The following is a 27,656-nucleotide window of genomic DNA, read 5'->3' on the forward strand; positions in this document are numbered from 1 at the left end:
ATGCTTTTACTGAAGTAATAAGATTAACGGGAACCTATAGAAAGTTCAAACATGAATATTGAACGTTTAAGTTTGCTAAATGTGACAATAAAAATATATAATTGACAGTTCTAATGGAGCAAAAGAGAAAGATATACTATTACATTGAATAATGGAGATAACAATTTCTGTCTTTAATTAGCATTGCTAGGCCAGACGATTCCAGTCACACCACAGGCTCAAGCAAGCACTTAGTCTGAGCAATAAAATTAAACCACTGGCTCTCTTGTCTTAATTAAGAACTAAATATACTTAAAAAAAGAAAATAAAATGGAAAGAACCCCTTTTCTTGGATTTTCCTTTATAAACAACTTGTTGGTTGAATTACACTAGAAGTTGTTCCTGCAGCATTAGCACAAGAAGCTTGAGCAGCTGGTTGATTCTGATAAGTGAGATCTACATCTGACAAGCCTTCAACCATAACCTACACACAACAACTAAATTATCAATCATATCCAGTAAAAGATTAAAAAAGTATATCAATACAACTATTGTTCAATCAAAATCTATAATAGTGACAACAAACAACAGATAATCCCGACATAATATTCCATTAAGCAGATGATAAAGAAAATATTTGGGGCATATTTATATAATGGGAAAAGTAAAAGAAGTCTTTCTAGCAATGTAAAATGAATAGTAAAAATAATTGACAGTGCAACATAGCTTTAAGAGATTTACATGATTAAGTATTTTGCTTATACTTAGCGCTAACAGAAGTTAACACACATTGGAGCTTCACGGTAGTTCTCCCCAGAGAAACTATTGAATTAACTTTCTATACATAGAGCTAGTACTTCTCAACCCCCTAACAAAAGAAAATGTGTTGCTGAACCTAGTTTCATCTCCCCCCGCCAAAACAACAGTGACATATATTTATTGGAAAAGAAAATAGTAAATACCTGATAATTCCATCATGTCTTGATTCATCTCAAACCAAATTACGGAAAACTTCTTTATACACCACATTTCTAGCTCCATTTGTTATTTGGCCATCATCATCATAAACTAAAATCTTCAACCCTTTTCTACTCGTCACGCGTGAAAGAGCAACATACAATTGTCCATGAGTAAATACTGGCTTCTTCAAAAATAATCCCACATGAGACAATGACTGGCCTTGACTTTTATTAATTGTCATGGCAAAAGATACAACAATTGGAAATTGATTCGCTGGAACTTAAAAGGTATTCTTGCATCTGATGGTGTCAACGTCATTCTCGGGATAAACACTTTTTGTCCAGCCATATTACCCGATAAAACCTTAGCTTCAATAACTCGATTTCCAAGTCTTGTGATGATCAACCTCGTGCCATTACACAATCCTGATGACTGGTCTATATTTCTCAGCAACATCACAGGAACACCAACTTTCAAAGTAATAGAGTGATTTGGAATTCCAGAACATTTAATACTGTTTAGGAATTCGGGTGTATGTACGTGTTCCAAAGCTGAAAAAGAATGATCAGACATACAGACTGTATCAGAACTCAAATATGTCTTCTCAGGACTATGATTGAGTGAAACCATATATTCGTAGATCGACTCAACCATATCAAGAGTCGGAGCAAGAATTGCTCTTTGCTGGAGGTAATCAATGTCATTGACATGGTTAAAGAAATCTGGATATGTACTTTCAACAATTGCCGATATTGGATCATCACAATTATTTATGAGAAGATCATCGGGGATTTGGACTTTCTCAATGCCATCAATGGAACTCCCAATCCTTCCATCACCGATTGCTAAAATCCATTCAGAAAATTTTTTTAACTCATCAAATGTGCATCTAACTGATCTCTTTGTAACTTCATATTCTTTGTTAGATTGAAGACTTCACAGTGGGCCCACAAATATGAAGAATTAAGAGTAGCGTTAACAATATCTTGCCTAGATCCTTTTGCAATAACAGGCAAAATTTGTCTGAAGTCGCCACCAAGAACAACTATTTTACCTCCAAAAGGTTTATCAGCACTGGATGTGTCTTTAAATCTAAGAATATCTCTAAGAGTTTGATCAAGAGCTTCAAAATAATATTTATGCATCATTGGTGCCTCATCCCAAATAATCAACTTTGTCTTTATAATCAAATTTGCTAGAGGACTACCTTGCTTTATATTGCATGTTGAATCTTCAGTTGGATTAAGAGGGATTGCAAATCTCGAATGAGCTGTTCTACCACCTGGTAACAGAAGAGATGCAATTCCACTTGATGCAACAGTTAACACGATGTCTCCTCTAGATCGTATGCCAGAAGACAGAGTGTTCCAAATAAAAGTCTTTCCAGTTCCTCCATAACCATACAAAAAGAAGAATCCACCTTTGGCTTCATTCACTGCCCTCATAATTTTGTCATAAACCGACTTTTGTTCAACTGTTAAATTCATTAATAATTGTTGATGTTCCTCTAACACAGAACGAGGATTATAACGCAATTCATCATGGATTAACCTATTGCTATGGTCAACTTCTTCCTCATTGTAAAGAGGTCTTGGCATTGTTGGAAAATCATGAAAACTTCTTCCACAGCTTTTCAAAATTTTTTCCAACTTTTGTAAACAACGATTTTTCAATTCATCATCTGTTAGCTCTGCCTCTGAAACAACAAAAAGAATTATAGAATTTAAATAACAATAATATAAAAAATATATTACATGATTACACAAATAAGGTACATTTAATTTAGCTTTTTAGTTAGGTTAGTTGCTTATAATAATGATTTACACAACAAAGAATTTATGAATGCTATGTCGTGAAACTCCATATTATCTTAAACATAAAGGTCATAAATTAAAGAATATCAATTATAAAGAATTAAGTAGAAACATATATGATATGAGCAAGATTGCTGGAATCATTTTCTCGCTAGAATTTGTGTAGATTAGTTTCCTTTTTATAAGTATATATTTTTATTATATACAGTTGAATAATCTATTTATATTCTCGTATGCATACTGGAATTATATAAAAAAATCATAACCGAAAATATAAGTTTGAACATACCTGGATTAGCCAGTAAGACTCTTTCTTCATGGAGGATATCTTCTGATAATAATTGCCATGTTGCTTGCCAAATATTTTCTGGTCGTGACATCGAATTCGATAACAACAACATAGAAAATAATTGCCTAAGATACGATGGCATACCCCAGCTACTTGCCTCCTTTATGCAATCCACATATTCTTTGTCATCATTAATTAAACCAAATGCAAAACATGCATCTCTAAATGTATGATGATCATGATTGTTGATTCTTTTAAGATCTTCATAATATTTTGGACCTTTAATGATATTCAACAACAACCTGAGGTAGTATAGCTCGCCAGTTCCAGGCGGAACAAAGAAAATCCTTCCAATTGAAAATGCAGAAGTTTTTCTTTTCTCCCATCTTTTCAACTTTGGTTTCCACACAAACTTAAGGGGAAATTCTGCGTAAGTTAGTTCTCTTGCTTCAGAAGATGTTTTATGTCACGACCCGGATTTCTCACCATCGGGGGTCGTGATGGCGCCTACTATCGGAGCTAGGCAAGCCAAGCAGTTAAAACATTTTCTGATAACATCTCAACAATAATAATAATACTAATCATTTAAAATAAAGCGGAAGTCTTAAAAACATAGATATCTGATAACCAAATGCGGAAGTTTAACAGTTCTCTATCCAAGACTGTTGTCACTAACTCACGAACTACTAAAGAGTGCTAAAAACAAGTCCGAATAGAAGTACATCAATGTTTGTCTCGGTACAAGGAAAACAAACTAGTAACATAGAAGGGACTCCGGCCTGCGAACATCAACTAGGATATCTCGAAAGTCCCTGGACTGAAGTCAGCTCCCGATCAAATCCTACTGCTGAGGCCCAAAAGCTGCTCCTGAATCTGTGCAAAAATATGCACAGAGTGTAGCATCAGCACAACCGACCCCATGTGCTGGTAAGTGCCTAGCCTAACCCCGGGGAAGTAGTGACGAGGCTAGACCAGACTACCAGATAAACCTGTGCAGTTATGAAATATATTGCGGAAAATAAACAGGAAATAATCAGTTACAAAAGGAGGGGGAAACATGCTGTGGGGAGGCAACAGTTAAAACAGGAAGTCTAAGCTTAAAGGATAAAACAGCCAACAGAAGCTTAAATCCGGAATAAACACAATTAAGCTATAGTTTGTTGCGGCGCACAACCCGATCCGATCACATACAATACTGTTGCGGCGTGCAACCCGATCCTCAATTATATAGTGTTGTTGCGGCGTGCAACCCGACCCTCAATTATATAGCGTTGTCGCGGCGCGCAACCCGATCCTCAATTATATAGTGTTGTTGCGGCGCGCAACCCGATCCTCAATTATATAGTGTTGTTGCGGCGCGCAACCCGACCCTCAATTATATAGTGTTGTTGCGGCGTGCAACCCGACCCATATATATATAAAACATCCAAACCTCACCCAATCAACAATCCCGAGTAAGGGGTAAGGGGGAGGTAACAACTGGTGACAGCAACCCCGGCAAGGGAAATATAACAACGCAACTAAATCCCGGCAAGGGAGAAAAACCAACAAAAACAAATAACACGTCCCGGCAAGGGAGTAATTGTCAACTCTTTCACTTTCTTACACTTCTCACTGAAATTCACCTTAACGTTCGAGCCATCGCTCCAAGAGTTATTTCAAAATCCCTGTCTCATGCTCTTTACAGTATATAGAAATCATCAAACAAGCATGGAAGAATCACAACGATTCAGGATAATCTCAATATAAGGACACACGGTCATGCTAGACATCGGTGTATAGATACTCGTCACCATGCCTATACACCTCACTCGACAAATAGCAATTAGCAAATAAGACTCTAATCCTATTCCCTCAAGCCAAAGTTAGACCAAACACTTACCTCAAATGCTCCAAAAATCAACTCAAGCCTCTAGTGTAGCTTTACCTCTCGAAATCGGCTCCAACTCAGTCAAATCTATGAAATAATGACTTTACAATATTAATAATAGCTAAACAAACTAAACCCAATGCCTAAATATGAATTTCCAAGCTTTCTTCCAAAAATTCCAAAATCGACCCCGGGCCCGCTTGGTCAAAACACGAGGTTCGAACCAATTCCATGTCACCCATTCCCCCACGAGCCCGGATATACAATTTGTTTTCAAATTCGACCCCAAAACGAGGTCTAAATCAAAGAAAATTGAAAAGCCCTAATTCTACCCTTTTCCCCAATTCTCACCATGAACTACATGATTTAGGTCTAGGAATTTGATAAATGATGATAGAAAATGAAGAAAACGAGTTAGATAATACTTACCCAAGAAGCTTTGGTGAAGGATAGCTCTAAAAATCGCCTATGTGCTGTGGAGAAGATGAACTCGTGTGTTTTGCGTGAAAAATCCTGTCAATGTTCTGTTTTGGGGTATTTAAAATCACTGGGAAAATTGCCCTTTGCGTTCGCGGGAAGGGGGCCGCGTTCGCGAAGGGTAAACCGGGTAAGCATCGTGAACGCGTGGAGTCAAGCGTGAACACGTAGAAAGAATGTACTGGGGGTCCGAGGTTTGTTCTATGCGAACGCGTTGGGGGGCACGCGAACGCGATGAAGGGATCAACAAAGCTATGCGTTCGCGGACGGTGGAACGCGAACGCGAATAGGAAATTACTGGGCTCCTATTTTTGGCTTACGCGATCGCGAGGTCCAAGACGCGAACGCAAAGAAGGAAGACTCAGTACTACGCGAACGCGAGAGGAAGGGCGCGATCGCGAAGAAGGAAATCCCTGTGCACAAATACCAGATTTTTCTGCAACTTTCTAAGTTCAAAAACCACTCCGACCCACCTCCAAAACACTCCCGAGCCCTCGGGGCTCCTAGCCAAACACACACACTAACTCAACAACATCCTACGAACTTAACCATGCGATTAAATCGCCAAAATAACATCATAAACGAGGAATCAAACCTCAAAATCATCACTTTTTCATCAAACTTCATAAACTTTCATTTTTAGATATTTAGGTCCGAAACACGTCAAATGACGTCCGATTTCGACCAAATTTCACAGAAAGCACTTAAACCATATATAAGACTTGTACCGGGCCTCGGAACCAAAATACGAGACCGATACCACAGTCTTTTAATCAATTTTCATTTCCATTTTCCTTAATAATTTCAGAAAAATAATTTCACAGAAAAATTCTTTTCTCGGGCTCTAGACCTCGATTTCGACTCCGGGCACATGCCCGAGTCCCATATTTTTCTACGGACCCTCCGGGACCGTCAAATCACGGGTCCATGTCCGTTTACCAAAAATGTTGACCGAAGTCAACTTTTATCATTTTTAAAGCCACATTTTGAAATTTTTCACAGAATTTAACATATAATCTTTCCGGCTACGCGCCCGGACTGCGCACGCAAAACGAGACAAGAAAAAAAATAAGGTTTTCAAGGCCTCGGAAGTACAGGATGAAAGAGAAAACAGGTGATGACCCTTTGGGTCGTCACATTCTCCACCTCTAAAACAACCGTTCATCCTCGAACGGACAAAAGAAAGAAGTACAGGAGTCGGGAAATAGATGAGGATAACGGCTCCGCATATCAGACTCGGACTCCCAGGTCGATGCCTCAGGAGGCTGACCTCTCCACTGGACACGCACTGAAGGAAAACTCTTCGACCTCAACTGTCGAACCTGCCGGTCTAGAATAGCTACCGGCTCCTCCTCGTAAGACAGATCCTTGTCCAACTGGACAGTGCTGAAATCTAACACGTGGGCTGGATCGCCGTGATACCTCCGAAGCATGGACACATGAAACACTGGATGCACGGCTGACAAGCTGGGCGGCAAGGCAAGTCTGTAAGCCACCTCTCCCACACGATCGAGAATCTCAAATGGGCCAATGAACCTAGGGCTAAGCTTGCCCTTCTTCCCAAATCTCATCACGCCCTTCATAGTCGACACTCGGAGCAAGACCCGCTCACCAACCATGAAAGCTACATCTCGAACCTTACGATCCGCATAACTCTTTTGTCGCGACTGAGCCGAACGAAGCCTGTCCTAAATGATCTTGACCTTATCCAAGGCCTACTGAATTAAATCTGTACCCAATAACCGAGCCTCTCCCGGCTCAAACCATTCGACTGGAGTCCGACATCGCCAACCATACAACGCCTCATATGGAGCCATCTGAACTGCTGGACTGGTAGCTGTTGTTGTAGGCGAACTCTGCTAAAGGCAAAAACTGGTCCCACGAGCCTCCAAAATCAATGACACATGCTCGGAGCATATCCTCCAATATCTGAATAGTCCTCTCGGACTGGCCGTCCGTCTGAGGATGGAATGCTGTGCTCAACTGAACCTGGGTGCCCAACTCCTGCTGAACTGCCCTCCAGAAGCGCGAGGTAAACTGCGTACCCCGGTCCGAAGTGATAGATGCCGGCACCCCATGAAGGCGAACAATCTTTCGGATGTAGATCTCAGCTAACCTCTCCGATGAATAAGTGGCTGCAACCGGAATAAAATGTGTTGACTTGGTCAGCCTATCAACAATGACCCAAATAGCATCAAACTTCTTCCGAGTCATCGGAAGTCCAGTAATGAAATCCATGGTAATCCTCTCCCACTTCCACTCGGGAAGCTCAATCCTCTAAAACAAACCACCAGGCCTCTGATGCTCATACTTGACCTGCTGACAGTTAAAACATCGAGCCACATATGCAACAATATCTTTATTCATCCTACGCCACTAATAATGCTGCCGCAAGTCCTGGTACATCTTCGCGGCCCCGGGTGAATAGAATACCGAGAACTATGGGCCTCTGCTAAGATCAACTCTCGAATCCCATCGACATTGGGCACACAAACTCGCCCCTGCAACCTCAAAACACCATCATCATCTAAGGTCACCTTCGTGGCACCTCCACGCTGCACCGTGTCTCTCAGGACACATAAATGGGGATCATCAAACTGCCGATCACGGATACGCTCCAATAATGACGAACGAGCGACCATGCAAGCTAACACCCTGCTAAGCTCAGAAATATCCAACCTCACAAATCGATTGGCCAAGGCCTGAACATCTAAAGCAAGCGGCCTCTGGCTGACCGGAATATAAGCAAGACTACTCATGCTTGCGGACTTCTACTCAATGCATCGGCCACCACATTGGCTCTCCCCGGGTGATACAAAATAGTAACATCATAATCTTTCAATAGCTCCAACCACCTCCTCTGCCTCAAGTTCAACTCCTTCTGCTTGAACAAGTACTGAAGACTCTTGTGATCAGTGTACACCTCACACGTCACACCATATAGGTAATGCCTCCAAATCTTCAAAGCATGAATAATGGCTGCCCAAACTCCTAGATCATGAATCAGATAATTCTCTTCGTCGGATCTTCAACTGCCTCGAAGCATAGGCTATGACTCTGCCATCCTGCATCAATACTGCACCAAGCCCAATACGGGAAGCATCACAATAGACTGTATAGGGTCCTGAGCCTGTGGGCAAAACCAATATCGGTGCCGTAGTCAGAGCTGTCTTGAGCTTCTGAAAGCTCGCCTCACACTCGTCTGACCATCTGAACTGGGCACCCTTCTGGGTCAATCTGGTCATCGGGGCTGCTATGGATGAAAATCCCTCCACGAACCGGCGGTAATAACCTGCTAACCCCAAGAAACTCCGAATCTCAGTAGCTGATGCTGGTCGAGGCCAGTTCTTGACTGCCTCAATCTTCTTCGGGTCCACCTGAATACCCTCTGCTGATACAAAATGACCCAGAAATGCAACCGAACTCAACCAGAACTCGCACTTCGAGAACTTAGCATACAACTGACTATCCTTCAGAGTCTGAAGAACCACTCTGAGGTGCTGCTCGTGCTCCTCCTGGCTGCGGGAGTACACCAGAATATCATCAATAAAGACTATCATGAACAAGTCCAAGTAAGGTCTGAACACTCGGTTCATCAACTCCATAAATGCTGCTGGGGCATTGGTCAAACCAAATGACATGACCAAAAACTCATAATGCCCATACCGAGTGCGGAATGCAGTCTTAGGGACATCAGACGCCCTAATCCTCAGCTGATGGTAGCCAGATCTCAAGTCTATCTTTGAAAACACCTTTGCACCCTGAAGCTGGTCAAACAAATCATCAATCCTTGGCAGTGGATACTTGTTCTTAATTGTCACTTTGTTCAATTGCCGGTAATCAATGCACATCCTCATCGAACCATCCCTTTTCTTCACAAATAACACCGGCGCACCCCAAGGAGAAACACTGGGTCTAATGAAACCCTTCTCCAACAAGTCCTGCAACTGATCCTTTAACTCTTTTAACTCTAGCGGGGCTATGCGATACGGCGGGATAGAAATGGGTTGCGTGCTCGAAGCCAGATCAATACAAAAATCAATATCCCTGTCGGGCGGCATACCCGGCAGGTCTGAAGGGAAAACCTCGGGGAACTCCTGAACAATAGGAACAAAATCAATAGAAGGGACCTCTGCGCTGGAATCGTGAACATACGCCAGATAAGCTAAACACCCCTTCTCGACCATGCGTCGAGCCTTCACATATGAGATAACACTGCGAGTGGCATGACCTGGGGTCCCTCGCCACTCCAAACGGGGCCAATCCGGTAAAGCCAAGGTCATGTTCTTGGCGTGACAATCCAAGATAGCATGATACGGGGACAACCAATCCATCCCTAATATAACGTCGAAATCCACCATGTCTAAAAGTAATAAATCAACACAGGTCTCAAGACCCTCAAACACTACCACACAGGAACGATGAACTCGGTCGACCACTATAGAATCACCCACCGGTGTAGATACATAAACAGGGATACCCAAAGCATCACTAGGCATAGCCAGGTAGGGTGCAAAATAGGACGACACATATGAATACGTAGACCGAGGGTCAAACAGAACTGAAGCATCCCTATCACAGACCAGAATAGTACCTGTAATGACTGCATCTGAAGACTCAGCCTCTGGCCTGGCTGGAAGAGCATAACACCGGGGCTGGGCCCCACCTCCCTGAACCATCTCTCTGGGACGATTGGCTGCTGGCTGGGTTCTACCTCTGGCGGTCCGAGCTCCACCTCTATGATCTCTACCTCCACCTCTATGGCCTCTACCCCCGCCTCTAGCTGGCTGGGCGGTCTGTGGATCACCTGATGGCTGAATCATAGGACGAGGACCCTGCTGCTGTGACTGAGCACCCCTCAACCTCGGGCAAGCCCTCCTGATATGACCATACTCACCACACTCATAGCACCCGCCTGAATGGTGCAGCTGAGAAGACTGTGACTGAGCCTGTCGACCTGAATGTCCACCCCGAAAACTCTAAAGTGGTGGGGCACTGATGGGTGCTGATGGGGAACTGTGAAACTGCTAGTCAGAATAATGCGGTTGAGAACCACGACCCTCTGAAGTACCATGAGAGACCTGTAGGGCTGACTGAAAGGGCCCCGGAGGATGGCCTCTACCATAAGAATCTCCACCTCCAGACGAGGTACCACTGAATCTACCTGCATGACGGGGCCTCTTATCTGACTGCAAGAGCCATCTCAACTCTACGGGCCGCATTGGCCGCCTCCTGAAAAGAACTCACTACCGGCTTCCATCGCCATCTGGAGACGGATCGGCTTAATCAACCCATCAATAAACCTCCGCACCCTCTCTCTCTCGGTGGGGAGTATAACAATAGCATGGCATGCTAGATCAATGAACCGAGTCTCATACTGAGTGACTGTCATAGAGCCCTGCTGGAGGCACTCGAACTGCCTGCGAAGAGCCTCTCGCTGAGTAACTGGGAGAAACTTCTCCAAAAACAACTCTGCAAACTGGTCCCAAGTCAATGATGGCGACCCTGCTGGTCTGGATAAACAATAGTCCCTCCACCAAGTCTTGACGGATCCTGCTAGTCGAAAGGTGGCGAAGTCGACCCCATTGGTCTCCACAATACCCATAGTCCGAAGGATCTCATGACAGCTAAATAAGAAATCCTGTGGATCCTCTGAAGAAGTACCGCTGAAGGTGGTGGTAAAAAGCTTGGAGAACCTATCAAGCCTCCACAAAGCATCTGAGGACATAGCCGCTCCATCGCCGGTCTGAGTCACAATACCCGTCTGAACTGCCACAGTTGGCTGAACCACTAGAACCTGAGCCTGGGGAGCTACCTGCTCCAGAGTACGTGTAGCAGGAGTCTGAACCCCTCCTCCAGCCTGAGAAGTGGCTGGTGCTACTGGAAGCAAACCCGCTCTAGTGACGCTCTCCACAAATCCTACCAACCTGACCAGAGCGTCCTGAAGAATTGGGGTGGCTATGAACCCCTCTGGAACCTGAGCTGGGCCCACCGGAGCTGCTGGGGCTGGAACCTCCTCATCATAATCAGCATGAGGCTCCACCTTTGGGACTGCTGCTCGGGGCTGAGCTCTGCCGCTGCCTCGGCCTCTAGCGCGGCCTGGCCTCGCCCTCTGCCCCTCGTAGGAGCTGCTGCTGGGGGCTCGGGCTGCTGCGCGGTAGAAGAGGAAGCACGTGTTCTCGCCATCTGCGAAAGAACAGAGTAAAAGGACAATCAGTATTTGAGAAACAGAATCGCACGACAAGAAAGAACAAAAGTGAGGTTTTTCCTAACTCCGTAGCCTCTGGGGATAAATACAGACGTTTCCGTACCGATCCCTTAGACTCTACCAAGTTTTTCCGTGAGTAGCGAGACCTATGTAACCTAGAGCTCTGATACCAACTTGTCACGACCCGGATTTCCCACCATCGGGGGTCCTGATGGCGCCTAGTATCGGAGCTAGGCAAGCCAAGCAGTTAAAACATTTTCTGATAACATCTCAACAATAATAATAATATGAGTCATTTAAAATAAAGCGGAAGTATTAAAAACATAGATATCTGATAAACAAATGCGGAAGTTTAACATTTCTCTATCCAAGACTGGTGTCACTAACTCACGAACTACTAAAGAGTGCTAAGAAAAAGTCTGAATAGAAGTACATCAATGTTTGTCTCGGTACAAGGAAAACAAACTAGTAACATAGAAGGGACTCCGGCCTGCGAACGTCAGGCCAGCCGATGCGGAATGTGATTAAGTTCTCATTTTTACTTTAGCCAAAGACAGTTATACTAGATTTTCGAATTTAAAGACTAGACCAGTAAAGATCATAAAGTGCAAAAATAGCGATACAACCCCAAAATAAATGTCTACTATTGTGTGTGCCAGAACCTGGTGTCACAAGCTGCGGGCGACTAGTAGAATATACACAAAAGAATAATACACTATCCTACTGTCTGAATCAGAATAGACAGAAACAAAAAGTACAAGAAAGGACTTCTTCGGCTGCGGATCCGCATGAAAGAGAAGCAGCTCACCGTAGAAGTCCCCAAGCGTGCTCACTGATGCGCACCAGGATGATGTCCAGATCCACCTGCCTCAAATCCAGTACATTTAAGTACAGAAGCGTAGTATGAGTACATAAACCACATGTACTCAGTAAGTATCCCGTCTAATCTCGAAGAAGTAGAGACGAGAGGTCGACTTGATACTTACTAAGGTCAAGATAATATAATAATAAAGTGAGATATACAGCATGAAGAATTTCCAATAACACAAGTTTAAGAGAAAAGTCATATTCATGTTCTTGACATAATTAAACTACCAGTTTTCCCTTTTTCATATTAAACAAGTGATCATGTCATATCTAAATGTAAGCATATAAATCATGCACAATCATGCCGAGGTCGACGGCCCGCTCCAACAGAAAATAAATTGTGCACTGCCGAGGGTCGAGCGGCACGAACCATAGATGCATCTATTCTCACCGAGGCGATCGGCCCGGTCCATAATCATCAAGAAAATATCAGGAAAGCACATAAGGCTCAATTACATACAAGGGAATTCCTACCAAGACTCAACAAACTCATAAGTTCACTTTTCATTTCCTCAAGTCTCTAGCAAATCATAAACGATCATATTGGCAATTTAAAACAAGAAATATTCCCCAATTAGACATGACGTGGGTCCTAAACTACCCGAACAATTATCATATAGTAGCTACGCACGGACTCTCGTCACCTAGTACGTATGTAGCCCCCGCATTTAGCAACAATTACTCATTTAAAATTCTATGGGGACAATTCCCTCTTACAAGGTTAGAAAGGAGACTCACCTTGCTCCAAAGTGCACTCCCAATGTCCAAGAACGAGCCCAAGTCCTTAATTCGAAGCCGGACAATCCCAAACTAATCAAACGAAGTAAGAACTAGTAAATAAAGGCTTACAAGGTTGAATTCTAGCTATTTAAGCAATTTCCTAACCATTAACACAAGTTTCCTAAATTCCGACCCCGGGCCCACGTGCCCGGATTCCGAGATTTTTCGAAGGAAGTTGTTCTCTATCACCTAAGGATCACAAATATATGATTTCTAGTTCACTACATGGCAAATTATGTGATAAAACCTTAGTTTTCATTAAACCCTAGGTCTAGCTCAAATCCCTTGATTTTACCTAATTTTTAGTGTTAAATCTACCTAATGTTTATGTATTTGAACTAAAAATGAGTGGGGATTACTTACCTTGCAATGTTATGTTGAAACCTCCTCTTTGTAATCACCAAAATCGCCTAAGTGTTGAGAGTAATGTGGAAGAAATGAGTTTGGGTTCGTATTAATGAACCCTTCTACCCCCAGTGATTTCCGCTTCTGCGGAAGGAATCCCGCTTCTGCGGACATGAGCCGCTTTTGCGGAAATGGGCAAGGGGGCCTGGGCCGCTTCTGCGGTTATAACCTCGCTTCTGCGAGGCCGCATAAGCGGAAATCCCACCGCTTCTGCGGTTCTGGGCCTGGGCGGATGGACCGCTTCTGCGGTCAGGGGTCCGCTCCTGCGGTTTCCCCTGGGCCTGGCCCCTTCCGCTTCTGCGATAAAACGACCACTTCTGCGGTCTCGCTTCTGCGGTCTCACTTCTGCGGTCTCGCTTCTGCGGTCCAAGAGCCGCAGAAGCGGTTATAACAGAAGCAGCAGATAAGGTTTTTCCTAAGTTTTCAACTTCACTCGAACCTCGACCATTTGACGCTCGGGGCTCCCGAGCCCCGCCCGAACATACCGACAAGTCTGAAATCATGAGGCGGACCTACTCGAGCCCTCGAAACGCTTAAAACAACGCTAAATCAGGGAATCAACCCCAAAACCAAATGATTCAAATCATTGAACCTTTAAGTTCTAAATTTCCTCCTAACGGGTCAAAACGCCCTTAAACCACTCGGATTGACACCAATTTTTACAGGTAAGTCTTAACTGATATTTCGGACTTGTACCAAGTTTCGAAATCGAAATTCGAACCCGATACCTAGGAAAACAATAATTTCTTAGTTTATTTAAATCTTAGAAACTTAAACTTATCAATTTCATATAAAAATTCTTTGCTCAGGCTAGGGGCCTCGGAATTCGATTCCGGGCATACGCCCAGGTCCCATATTTCCCCACGGACCCTCAGAAATTGTCAAATCACAATTCCGGGTCCGTTTCCCCAAAATGTTGACCGAAGTCAAACTTGGCCTTTTTAAAGAAACTTAAAGAAACAACTAGGCTTATTGTTGCTCAAAACTCTTCTAACTTCCGAACCACCCGTCCCCACAAGTCATAAATTAGCTAAAGCAAGTGCGAAAAGTATTATTTAAGGGAACGGGGTTCGAAAATGCAAAACGACCAGTCGGGTCGTTACATTCTCCACCTCTTAAACAAACGTTCGTCCTCGAACAGACATAGAAAAGTACCAGGACTACTGAACAAGTGGGGATATCGGCTCCGCATGTCCTTCTCGGACTCCCAGGTTGCCTCCTCGACCGATTGGCCCCTCTTCTGGACTCTTACCGCAGAAATCCTCTTGGACCTCAACTGGCGATCCTGTCTATCCATAATGGCAACTGGCTCCTCTTCGTAGCCCAAGCTCTCATCTAACCGAATGGTACTGAAATCCAACACATGTGAATAGTCGGCATGATACTTCCGGAGCATCGACACATGGAAGACTGGATGAACTCCTGATAAACTGGGAGGCAAGTCAAGCTCATAGGCAACCTCTCCAACTCGCCTCAACACCTCGAAGGGGCCAATAAACCTTGGGCTCAACTTTCCCTTCTTTCTGAACCTCATAATGCCCTTCATGGGCGAAACCTTCAAGAGAACCTTCTCGCCAATCATAAATGATACATCGCGCGCCTTCTGATCCGCGTAACTCTTCTGCCTGGACTCAGCTGTGCGGAGCCTCTCCTGAATCAACTTTACCTTATCCAAGGCATCCTGAACCAAATCTGTACCAAGCAACTTAGCCTCACCAGGCTCAAACCACCCGATCGGAGAACGATAACGCCGACCATATAATGCCTCATACGGGGCCATCTCTATGCTGGACTGATAGTTGTTATTATATGCGAACTTCGCCAAGGGTAAGAACTGATCCCACTGCCCTCCAAAGTCAATCACGCATGCTCTAAGCATATCCTCTAAAATCTAAACTGTCCGCTCCGACTGCCCGTCGGTCTGAGGATGGAATGCCGTGCTAAGCTCCACGCGAGTCCCCAACTCACTCTGAACAGCTCTCCAGAAATGGGAAGTGAACTGAGGGCCTCTGTCTGATATGATGGAGACTGGCTCACCGTGCAATCTCACTATCTCCCGAATGTAAATCTGAGCATACCTCTCTGCCGTATAAGTAGTCACCACTGGAATGAAGTGGGCGGACTTGGTCAATCTATCCACAATAACCCACACTGAATCAACCTTCCGCTGAGTCCGAGGCAGCCTAACCACGAAATCCATAGTGATGCGCTCCCACTTCCATTCCGGAATGGGCATCCGCTGAAGTAGGCCACCTGGCCTCTGGTGCTCATATTTGACCTGCTGGCAATTGAAACATCTAGCAACATACTCCACTATGTCCTTCTTCATCCTCCGCCACCAGTAGTGTTGCCTCAAGTCACGATACATCTTCGTGGCACCTGGATGAATGGAGTACCTCGAACTGTGGGCCTCCTCTAGAATCCTCTCTCTCAAGCCATCAACATTAGGAACACATACACGGCCCTGCAGCCGTAACACACCATCCTCGCCAATAGAAATCTCCTTGGCACCTCCCTGAAGTACCGACTCTCTGAGAACTGCCAAATGTGGATCATCGAGCTGTCGGGCCTTAATCTCCCACAACAACGAAGACTGAGCAACCACACATGCTAGGACCCAGCTGGGCTCTGAAATATCCAATCTCACAAGTCTGTTAGCTAAAGACCGGATGTCCAAAGCTAATGGTCTCATCTCGGCCGGAATAAACGCCAAGCTACCCATACTCTCCGCCTTTCTGCTCAAGGCACCGTGACCACATTCGCCTTACCTGAATGATAAAGAATGGTAATGTCATAATCCTTTAGTAGCTCAATCCACCTGCGCTGCCTCAAATTAAGATCCCTCTGCTTGAACAAATGCTGCAAGTTGCGATGGTCCGTATAGACCTCACATGACGCTCCATATAAATAATGCCTCCATATCTTAAGAGCATGAACAATCGCCGCCAACTCTAGATCGTGCACAGGGTAATATTTCTCATGAACCTTCACTGCTGAAGCTATCAATAACTCGCCCTTCCTGCATCAATACACATCCTAAGCATGCGAGAAGCGTCGCAATACACTATATACATCCCTGAATCGGAAGGCAATACAAGAACTGGTGCCGTGGTCAAGGCTGTCTTGAGCTTCTGGAAGCTCACCTCACAATCGTCTGACCAGCAGAATGGAGCACCCTTTTGGGTCAATCTGGTCAGAGGTGATGCAATAGATGAGAAGCCCTGCACAAATCGCCGGTAATAACCTGCTAACCCCAAGAAACTCCTGATCTCGGTCACTGAAGTAGGACGTGGCCAACTCTGAACTGCCTCAATCTTCTTGGGGTCCACTTTAATACCCTCTCCTGACACTACATGCCCCAAGAATGCTACTGACTCTAGCCAAAACTCGCACTTGGAGAACTTAGCATAATGCTTCTGCTCTCGCAAGATGTCGTCAATGAAGACGATAACAAAGGAATCAATATAGGGCCTGAACACCCTGTTCATCAAGTCCATAAATGCCGCTGGAGCATTAGTCAAGCCAAATGACATCACCAGGAACTCATAGTGGCCATATCTAGTCCTGAATGCGGTCTTCAGGACATCTGAATCCCGAATCTTCAGCTGATGATACCCTGACCTCAGGTCAATTTTAGAGAACACCCTAGCACCCTGCAGCTGGTCAAACAAATCATCAATACGGGGCAATGGATACTTGTTCTTGATGGTGACTTTGTTCAACTGGCGGTAATCAATGCACATCCGCATAGTCCCATCCTTCTTCTTTACAAATAGCACTGGTGCACCCCAAGGCGATACACTGGGCCTAACAAACCCCTTTGCTAGCAACTGCTCCTTCAGTTCCTTCAGCTCCCTAGGAGCCATACGGTATGGCGGGATAGATATAGGCTAAGTTCCTGGAGCCAAATCAATACAGAAATCAATATCACGATCCGGAGGCATGCCAGGAAGATCAGAAGGAAAAACATCGGCGAACTCTCGGACTACTGGCACTGAATCAATCGTCGGAGACTCTGTGGTGGTGTCTCGAACATAAGCTAAGTAGGCCAAACACCTCATTCTCAACCATGCGTTGAGCCTTCAGGAAGGAAATGACCCCGCTAGGTGTATCCACAGTGGAACCCCTCCACTCCAATCTCGGCAACCCTGGCATCGCTAGAGAAACAGTCTTGGAATGGAAATCTAGAACGGCGTGATATGGAGACAACCAATCCATGCCCAGAATAACCTCAAAATCGATCATATCGAGCAACAGGAGATCTGCTCTAGTCTCAAGACCAAAGAAAGTAACCACACAAGATCGGTAGACCCGGTTCACAACCACAGAATCGCCCACAGGAGTGGACACATGAATAGGAACACCCAAAGGCTCAGGAGAAATAGCCAGGAAACGAGCAAACAGAGATGATACATATGAATAAGTAGACCCTGGATCAAATAATACCGATGCATCTCTACCGCTGACGGAAATAATACCTGTGATGACGGCATCTGAGGCCAATGCATCTGGCCTGGCTGGGAGAGCATAGAATCTAGCTGGAGCACCGGCTGTCTGTCCTCCAACTGACTGAGTAGTAGCTGGCTGACCTCTCCCTGTCTGGCCTCTACCCCTGGAACGACCTCTACCAGTCTGCTCTCCACCTCTAGGCGGCTGGACCGCTGGTGCTGGAGTCATGGGTTGCTGCCCCTGCTGTACTGCCTTGCCCCTAAGCCTGGGGCAGTATCTCCTCACGTGGACTGCATCCCTGCACTCAAAACAGCATGGTGCGGCGGCCTGCTGTCCGGATGGCTGACCCTAAATACCAGAAGGCCCACTAGAAGAAGCCTGAGTGGCCGGCGGGCGGTAAGAACTCTCCGGCATAGCACTGAAATAAGGGTTGGAAGACTCCGGAGGACCTGAATACCCATTGGATGAACCCTGAATAGATGGCGGGCGATAAGAACTCTCTGGCATGGCGTTGAAATAGGAGCGCGCTGGAGCACCTCGAGCCGGTGGTGGTGCTGGAGCTGGGGGCCTGCTGGGCTGACCCCTCCCAAAATGACCTCTGCCCCTGGCTGGGGCACCTCTAAACTCTCCTGAGAATCTGGCCCTCTTGTCTTGCTGCATCTACTATCTACCCCTCAAACGGTAGCCCTCAATCCGGCGGGCAATCTCAAGTACTAGCTGATATCCAGTGCCCATCTCTACCTCACGAGCCATACCCGACCGGATAGTGGGATGTAACCCCGCAACAAACCTCCGTACCCTCTCTGCCTCTGTGGGAAGTATCATGAGTGCATGGCGAGACAACTCAGAGAACCTCGCCTCATATTCGGTCACTGACATATGACCCTGCTCCAGATACTCAAACTGGTGATGTAGCTCTTCCCTCTCAGAGGGTGGAATGTACCGATCAAGGAACAACTGAGTGAACTGACCCCAAGTGAGGGGAGGAGCGCCTGCTGGCCTGCTAAGAAAGTAAGACTCCCACCATCTACGGGCCCTGCCCTCCAGCTGAAAAGTAGTAAAGTCGACTCCATGTGACTCCAAGATCCTCATGTTATGCAGTCTATCCCTGTACCTGTCAATGAAATCCTGGGCATCCTCATGACGCTCGCCCCCGAAGACTGGAGGGTGCAACCTGGTCCATCTGTCTAATAACTTCTGCGGATCGCCGTCCACAGCTGGCCTGGGCTGGGGTGCCGCTGCACAACTGGCTGGACCCCCTCTGCGGGTAGTGCACCTGAAGTATGATAAACTGCAGCTGCATGACCTGAAGCCTGTGTGGTAGGGGTCTGTGCTCCCCCTCCTGCCTGTGAGGTAGCTGGATCTGCTGGAAATAAACCAGCCTGAGTCGTAGTGTCCATGAACCGAAGCATACGGCCCATGACCTCCTGAAATCCCGGCGCAGTCATGAAATCCACCGGAGTAGGCACAGCTGCGGGCGCCTCGCCCTGCTCCTCAATAATGGGATCCCTCGCAGGGTCTGCTGGTGGTACATCCGGAATAGCTCTGGGACGCCCTCGTCCCCTACCACGGGCCGGTGCCCTCCCCCGACCTCTACCTCGGCCTCTAGCAACGGGAGGAGCAGCTCCTCCCGGGTCCGGAACGTCGGTGGTACGAGTCCTCACCATCTGTGAGAGAATAGAAGAGGAAACTTAGCACACTGACCACTGCACGATGGAGAATGAATAAAGAGTAGTCTTTCCTAACACCCTATAGCCCCTCGAAGATGAATACAGACGTCTCCGTACCGATCTACAAGACTCTATTAGGTTTGCCCGTAACTTGTGAGACCTACGTGAACCTGGCTCTGATACCATGTTGTCACGAACCATTTTCCATAATAGGTCATGATGGCGCCTAACACTGTTGTCAGGCCAGCCGATGCGGAATGTGATTAAGTTCTCATTTTTACTTTAGCGAAAGACAGTTATACTAGATTTTTGAATTTAAAGATAAGACCAGTAAAGATCATACAGTGCTAAAATAGCGATACAACCCCCAAAATAAATGTCTACTACTGTGTGTGCCAGAACCTGGTGTCACAAGCTACGGGCGACTAGTAGAATATACACAAAAGAATAATACACTATCCTACTGTCTGAATCAGAATAGACAGAAACAAAAAGTACAAGAAAGGACTTCTTCGGCTGCAGATCGGCATGAAAGAGAAGCAGCTCACCGTAGAAGTCCCCAAGCGTGCTCACTGATGCGCACCAGGATGATGTCCAGATCCACCTGCCTCAAATCCTGTACATTTAAGTACAGAAGCGTAGTATGAGTACATAAACCACATGTACTCAGTAAGTATCCCGTCTAATCTCAAAGAGTAGAGACGAGAGGTCGACTTGATACTTACTAAGGTCAAGATAATATAATAATAAAGTGAGATATACANACTGATAGCTGTTATTATATGCAAACTCCGCCAAGGGTAAGAACTGATCCTACTGCCCTCCAAAGTCAATCACACATGCTCTAAGCATATCCTCTAAAATCTGAACTGTCCGCTCCGACTGCCCGTCGGTCTAAGGATGGAATACCGTGCTAAGCTCCCCGCGGGTCCCCAACTCACTCTGAACAGCTCTCCAGAAATGGGAAGTGAACTGAGGGCCTCTGTCTGATATGATGGAGACCGGCACACCGTGCAACCTCACTATCTCCCGAATGTAAATCTGGGCATATCTCTCCGCCGTATAAGTAGTCGCCACTGGAATGAAGTGGGAGGACTTGGTCAATCTATCCACAATAACCCATACTGAATCAACCTTCCGCTGAGTCCGCGGCAACCCAACCACGAAATCCATGGTAATGTGCTCCCACTTCCATTCCGGAATGGGCATCTGCTGAAGTAGGCCACCTGGCCTCTGGTGCTCATAGTTGACCTGCTGGCAATTCAAACATCTAGCAACATACTCCACTATGTCCTTCTTCATCCTCCGCCACCAGTAGTGCTATCTCAAGTCACGATACATCTTCGTGGCACCCGGATGAATGGAATACCTCGAACTGTGGGCCTCCTCTAGAATCCTCTCTCTCAAGTCGTTAACATTAGGAACACATACACGGCCCTGAAGCCGTAACACACCATCCTCGCCAATAGAAATCTCCTTGGCACCTCCCTGAAGTACAATCTCTCTGAGGGCCGCCAAATGTGGATCATCGAACTGGCGGGCCTTAATCTGCCCCAATAACGAAGACTGAGCAACCACACATGCTAGAACTCGGCTGGGCTTTGAAATGTCCAATCTCACAAGTCTGTTAGCTAAAGACTGAACGTCCAAAGCTAATGGTCTCATCTCAGCAGGAATGAATGCCAAGCTACCCATACTCTCTGCCTTCCTACTCAAGGCATCCGCGACCACATTTGCCTTGCCTGGGTGATAAAGAATGGTAATGTCATAATCCTTTAGTAACTCAAGCCACCTGCGCTGCCTCAAATTAAGATCCCTCTGCCTGAACAAATGCTGCAAGCTGCGATGGTCTGTATAAACCTCACATGACACTCCATATAAACAATGCCTCCATATCTTAAGAGCATGAACAATCGCCGCCAACTCTAGATCGTGCACAGGGTAATTTTTCTCATGAACCTTCAGCTGACGTGAAGCATATGCAATAACTCGCCCCTCCTGCATCAATACACATCCCAAGCCAACGCGAGAAGTGTCGCAATACACTGTATACATCCCTGAACCGGAAGGCAATACAAGAACTGGTGCCGTAGTCAAGGCCGTCTTGAGCTTCTGGAAGCTCTCCTCACAATCATCGGACCAACAGAACGGGGCACCCTTTTGGGTCAATCTAGTCAGAGGTGATGCAATAGATGAAAAGCCCTGCACAAATTGCCGGTAATAGCCTGCTAACCCCAAGAAGCTCCTGATCTCGGTCACTGAAGTAGGACGTGGCCAACTCTGAACTGCCTCAATCTTCTTGGGATCCACCTTAATACCCTCCCCTGACACTACATGCCCCAAGAATGCTACTGACTCTAGCCAAAACTCACACTTGGAGAACTTAGCATAAAGCTTCTGCTCTCGCAAGGTCTGAAGCACTACTCTCAAATGCTGCTCGTGCCCCCCCAGGCTACGTGAGTATATCAAGATGTCGTCAATGAAGACGATGACAAAAGAATCAATATAAGGCCTGAACACCCTATTCATCAGATCCATAAATGCCGCTGGAGCATTAGTCAAGCCAAAGGACATCACCAGAAACTCATAGTGGCCATATCTAGTCCTGAATGCGATCTTCGGAACATCTGAATCCCGAATCTTCAACTGATGATACCCTGACCTCAGGTCAATCTTAGAGAACACCCTAGCACCCTGCAGCTGGTCAAACAAATCATCAATTCGGGGTTATGGATACTTGTTTTTGATGGTGACTTTGTTCAACTGTCGGTAATCAATGCACATCCGCATAGTCCCATCCTTCTTCTTCACAAATAGCACTGGTGCACCCCAAGGCGATACACTGGGCCTAACAAACCCTTTAGCTAACAACTCCTCCAACTGCTCCTTCAGCTCCTTAGGAGCCATACGGTACGGCGGGATAGATATAGGCTGAGTGCCTGGAGCCAAATCANCTACCCGAACAATTATCATATAGTAGCTACGCACGGACTCTCGTCACCTAGTACGTATGTAGCCCCCGCATTTAGCAACAATTACTCATTTAAAATTCTATGGGGACAATTCCCTCTTACAAGGTTAGAAAGGAGACTCACCTCGCTCCAAAGTGCACTCCCAATGTCCAAGAACGAGCCCAAGTCCTTAATTCGAAGCCGGACAATCCCAAACTAATCAAACGAAGTAAGAACTAGTAAATAAAGGCTTACAAGGTTGAATTCTAGCTATTTAAGCAATTTCCTAACCATTAACACAAGTTTCCTAAATTCTGACCCCGGGCCACGTGCCCGGATTCCGAGATTCTTCGAAGGAAGTTGTTCTCTATCACCTAAGGATCACAAATATATGATTTCTAGTTCACTACATGGCAAATTATGTGATAAAACCTTAATTTTCATTAAACCCTAGGTCTAGCTCGAATCCCTTGATTTTACCTAATTTTTAGTGTTAAATCTACCTAATGTTTATGTATTTGAACTAAAAATGAGTGGGGATTACTTACCTTGCAATGTTATGTTGAAACCTCCTCTTTGGAATCACCAAAATCGCCTAAGTGTTGAGAGTAATGTGGAAGAAATGAGTTTGGGTTCGTATTAATGAACCCTTCTGCCCCCAGTGATTTCCGCTTCTGCAGATGAAATCCCGCTTCTGCGGGTTCCGCTTCTGCGGACATGAGCCGCTTTTGCGGAAATGGGCAAGGGGGCCTGGGCCGCTTCTACGGTCCTAACCTCGCTTCTGCGAGGCCGCTTAAGCAGAAAGCCCACCGCTTCTGCGGTTCTGGGCCTGGGCGGATGGACCGCTTCTACGATCAGGGGTCCGCTCCTGCGGTTTCCCCTGGGCCTGGCCCCTTCCGCTTCTGCGATAAAACGACCGCCTTCTGCGGTCACAGAAGTAGCAGATAAGGTTTTTCCTAAGTTTTCAACTTCACTCGAACCTCGACCATTTGACGCTCGAGGCTCCCGGGCCCCGCCCGAACATACCGACAAGTCTGAAATCACGAGGCGGACCTAGTCGAGCCCTCGAAACGCTTAAAACAGCACTAAATCAGGGAATCAACCCCAAAGCCAAATGATTCAAATCATTGAACCTTCAAGTTCTAAATTTCCTCCTAACGGGTCAAAACGCCCTTAAACCACTCGGATTGACACCAAATTTTACAGGTAAGTCCTAACTGATATTTCGGACTTGTACCAAGTTTCGAAATCGAAATTCGAGCCCGATACCTAGGAAAACAATAATTTCTTAGTTTATTTAAATCTTAGAAACTTAAACTTAACAATTTCATATAAAAATTCATTACTCGGGCTAGAGACCTCGGAATTCGATTCCGGGCAAATGCCCAGGTCCCATATTTCCCGACGGACCCTCAAAAATTATCAAATCACGATTCCGGGTCCGTTTTCCCAAAATGTTGACCGAGTCAACTTGGCCTTTTTAAGAAACTTAAAGAAGCAACTAGGCTTATTCCTGCTCAAAACTCTTCTAACTTCCGAACCACCCGTCCCCGCAAGTCATAAATTAGCTAAAGCAAGTGCGGAAAGTATTATTTAAGGGAACGGGGTTCGAAATTGCAAAATGACCAGTCGGGTCGTTACACTACTCCTATTCCCTCAAGCCAAAGTTAGACCAAACACTTACCTCAAATGCTCCAAAAATCAACTCAAGCCTCTAGTGTAGCTTTACCCCTCGAAATCGGCTCCAACTCAATCAAATCTATGAAATAATGACTTTACAATATTAATAATAGCTAAACAAACTAAACCCAATGCCTAAATATGAATTTCCAAGCTTTCTTCCAAAAATTCCAAAATTGACCCAGGCCCGCTTGGTCAAAACACGAGGTTCGAACCAATTCCATGTCACCCATTCCCCCACGAGCCCGGATATACAATTTGTTTTCAAATTCGACCCCAAAATGAGGTCTAAATCAAAGAAAATTGAAAAGCCCTAATTCTACTCTTTTCCCCAATTCTCACCATGAACTACATGATTTAGGTCTAGGAATTTGATAAATGATGATAGAAAATGAAGAAAACGAGTTAGATAATACTTACCCAAGAAGCTTTGGTGAAGGATAGCTCTAAAAATCGCCTATGTGCTGTGGAGAAGATGAACTCGTGTGTTTTGGGTGAAAAATCCCGTCAATGTTCTGTTTTGGGGTATTTAATATCACTGGGCAAAATTGCCCTTCGCGTTCGCGGGAAGGGGGCCGCATTCGCGAAGGGTAAACCGGGTAAGCATCGCGAACGCGTGGAGTCAAGCGCGAACGCGTAGAAAGAATGTACTGGGGGTCCGAGGTTTGTTCTATGCGAACGCGTTGGGGGGCACGCGAACGCGATGAAGGGATCAGCAAAGCTATGCGTTCGCGGACGGTGGAACGCGAACGCGAAGAGGAAATTATTGGGCTCCTATTTTTGGCTTACGCAATCGCGTGGTCCAAGACGCGAACGCAAAGAAGGAAGACTCAGTACTACGCGAACGCGAGAGGAAGGGCGCGATCGCGAAAAAGGAAATCCCTGTGCACAAATACCAGATTTTTCTGCAACTTTCTAAGTTCAAAAACCACTCCGACACACCTCCAAAACACTCCCGAGCCCTTGGGACTCCTAGCCAAACACACACACTAACTCAACAACATCCTACGAACTTAACCATGCGATTAAATCGCCAAAATAACATCATAAACGAGGAATCAAACCTCAAAATCATCACTTTTTCATCAAACTTCATAAACTTTTATTTTTAGATATTTAGGTCCGAAACACGTCAAATGACGTCCGATTTCGACCGAATTTCACATATAGCGCTTAACACATATTTAAGACTTGTTCCGGGCATCGGAACCAAAATACGATCCCGATACCATAGTCTTTTAATCAATTTTTATTTCCATTTTCCTTAATAATTTCAGAAAAACAATTTCACAGAAAAATTCTTTTCTCGGGCTCTAGACCTCGGATTTTACGGGCCCGGGTCCGTTTACCAAAAATGTTGACCGAAGTCAACTTTAATCATTTTTAAAGCCACATTTTGAAAATTTTCACAGAATTTAACATATAATCTTTCTGGCTACGCGCCCGGACTGCGCACGCAAAACGAGACAAGTAAAAATGAGGTTTTCAAGGCCTCGGAAGTACGGGATGAAAGAAAAAACAGGTGATGACCCTTTGGGTAGTCACATTTTATTTGTCTCAAACCAACTTAAAAACATCGATTCCCTTACAGTGGGTCTACTGGCAACATCATCAATCGGATCATCATCAGAGAATATGACATGTTGTTCATTTGGAAGATGAAATGATAGTCTTTCCACAGAAGGTTGTCTATAGTGAATAGGAAACTTGAATATTCTCTAAGCAGCTTCGCAAGGTGATATGTATCAACAATCATAGTACATATTAATTTCATCAACAACCGATGAACCCTCCTCTTGCACACTTCTAGAAAAAGCGGCGGTAGCATGATTATTTCCTTTGTTAACATATTTAAATAAGTACTTATTTGATCTCGATTGATTGCACCACTCCACATTGATGTGAGCACCATATTTCAATAATAAGAAACGATTGTGCGGCACCACATACCTGTTGTCCAAGTCAATACCATCCTTCTTGATAGTTCTTCCATTATCCCTTCTCCTATAAGTAGGATAACCATCTTCATCAATTGTGGTTGACTCAGTAAAATTTTTGGAAAATGCTTTGTACATCTCCCATTCTGTATGCAAGGGGAAGATTTTCTGGCAGAACCACATGGGCCGTGCATCATGAAACTTTTCACGGCCCTATAATAATGAGGATCAACTGTTTCATCTGGAATTTCTGCTGTTATTATTTGATCAATATCACCAGCAGTTGGATATTTGTTATGCTCATGAAGAAAGAGCAATATATGAGCATGAGGCAACCCTCGCTTTTGGAACTCAATTGTATAAATCACTGCATGAAGAAGCAAAATGAATTTATTGGATAAATAAATAGTTTTTAATCTATATTGAACAATTATTCCATGCAAAATCATGCATATTGTTTAAATTATTACTTCAAAAGTTTATATTCATACCTGATTTTACTGCTCCAAATACTTTATTGTCTCGCAAGTCCTTTATCAAGCGATCCAATTTGATTTTAAATACCCTACTTAAGATGTCCGGACGATCCTCAGGATTTAAGCCCCTACTCGTTACATGTCTCAGAATCTCGGGCCACTTCGGATTGCAAGTGAAAGTGATAAAAAGATCAGAGTACCCAGCCCATTTGCATATCGCCATAGCATCTTGATAATTTTGAAGCATGTATCGTGCTCCACCTATGAAGCTTGACGGTAGAATAATTCTTTTCCCTTGAGATGAAGGAGTAGTTTCTCCATGCAAAACAGCTTCTTCTATTCCTTTATACATCGCAACTCTCAATTGTTTTTGATGAGTCCTATAATACTTCAATCGACCAGATTCAATCATTGTATATGCATCAACTAAGAATTGCTGAAATAATCTTCTCGCAGACACAATTGTTGGAACTTCACCCTTTCTATCTTGAATTTTGTACGCAAAAAATTCTCTCATGCTAACACATTTTCTTCCTACAGTTGGTTCACCATCTTCATTTAACGGAATGTCCTCTCTGTATCCATCTTCACCGTATGGAAAAAGCAAAGGATACTGGAGACCTAAATATGCAGCATTCAATTTATTTATCCTTTGCAGTTGTCCGAATTGGGTTTCAATTATGATATCTCTATCATACATAGATAGTTCAAAATATCCAACCACTAAAGCAGCTACCTCTGAAACGGTCGATAAGTTGTATCTGCTTCCATCTGTGTTTCTTTTCCCTATCAATCTGAGCCTAACATTGGAGCTTCCATCTTCTTGAAATCTATCCCTCACCAT

General features: G+C 44.9%; 1 pseudogene; it reads right to left on the reverse strand.

Moving 5' to 3' along the window:
* Window positions 1–340: 340 nt before the first annotated feature.
* Window positions 341–27,656, reverse strand: LOC109218993 (annotated as a pseudogene).

The sequence above is a fragment of the Nicotiana attenuata genome, unplaced genomic scaffold (genome assembly GCF_001879085.1).
Source record: "Nicotiana attenuata strain UT unplaced genomic scaffold, NIATTr2, whole genome shotgun sequence".
In the NCBI taxonomy this organism is placed as follows: Eukaryota; Viridiplantae; Streptophyta; class Magnoliopsida; order Solanales; family Solanaceae; genus Nicotiana; species Nicotiana attenuata.